Genomic DNA, 1,467 nt, shown 5'->3' on the forward strand with positions numbered 1-1,467 from the left:
CGCCCCCCCCCCCCACACAAGCCCAGTGCCTTGCCTCCTGAGAGGCTGGTGGGAGCATGCACTCCCACAGGTACAGCGTCAGTTTCTAGGCCGACCACAGGACTCAATACATACCCTTTCGCATGGATCCCTGCACCAAACCTTACAGCTGGTGTCCTTACTCCAACTTAACATGGGAGAGAATGTGGCTGAGAGGGGAAAGGATCTCGCACAATTGGCACCTTACTGGGTCTGGACTGCAGGGCGGCCTGAGCCCACAGGGTGGTCTGGCTGCACCTCCTCCCATGCCCTACCGTGGCTGGTGGAGGAAGGAGGAAGGAGGGGTGTGATGTCCTGCTCCCCACGTCCCCTTTGCCTGGCGAGTCTGAGGAAGTCCCCAAGGGCAGCCAGGTCCTCGCACGGCCACACACGCTCGTCCCCACACACGCCCGAGAGGGAGACCCTCCCAACCTGCCCGAGGCCCCTGTCCCTGCGGGGAAGCCGGACCAGGAGGGAGAGGAGTGGGTGTTGCCTCACAGCCGGGACGCTCGGCCTCCGGGAGGCGGAATCGCAGGGCAGCCATGGCCCGGCACCTCGGAGGGGACCACGCTCACCCCATCTCTCGCCCTCGGGCTCAGGCCGTGGCTGCAGAGACCGGACTGGGCACGTGTCCTCTCTCCCAGGACGGGAGTGAAGCAAGGCCGGTCGCCGTCTCAGCTCCTCTCCTGAAGGCCCGCCCGCGTGGGCAGCTGCAGGTGCCGGTGAGCTCTTGCTGACAATTGTTGGGGACGTGACTGTGACGTGTCCTCTCCCAGGACGGGAGTGAAGCAAGGCCGGTCGCCGTCTCAGCTCCTCTCCTGAAGGCCCACCCGCGTGGGCAGCTGCAGGTGCCGGTGAGCTCTTGCTGACAATTGTTGGGGACGTGACTGTGGGGAGCCGAGGCTCCAGGCCTGAGAGCAGCCCCGAGTCCAGCGCCTCTGCCTGGGTCCCAGGATACACCTGTGGGAGCACTCACCGGCCCCAGGGAGCACTCACTGGCCCCAGGCTCCCGTCCACACTCTCACCCGCACCTGAAGGTCCTGTCCTGCAGCCCAGATGGGCAGGTGCCTTCTGCAGCCAGGCCTCAAGGTTGAGGGAGATGTGAGAAGTGGGGGGCTCTGCAGGGCCTTGCCCGCGGGCTTGTCTGAAGCCTCTCCCCGCTCCTCCCTCTCCCAGGCCCACTCACTGTCCTCACCTTTGAGGTGGAAGCTGCAGCACCTACTTCCAATGAGGGCCACCCCTTCCCTGCCTGGGCCCCACGCCCACAGGTGTGGGTGCTCCTTTAGTGAGCCCACCAGGGGCCAGGGATTCCTGCAGGAGGCAGGGACTCTCTCCGAAAGGCGGGGGCTCCCCGCGTGGCCAGCTGCCCGCCACCTTTCCACTGAGGGATGCAGCCACCTCCGAGCCTGCCTGGGCGTTCGCCCCTCCAAGTGTTTCTCACTCTTTATA

Source organism: Myotis davidii, unplaced genomic scaffold, assembly GCF_000327345.1.
Source record: "Myotis davidii unplaced genomic scaffold, ASM32734v1 scaffold609, whole genome shotgun sequence".
NCBI classification, from domain to species: domain Eukaryota; kingdom Metazoa; phylum Chordata; class Mammalia; order Chiroptera; family Vespertilionidae; genus Myotis; species Myotis davidii.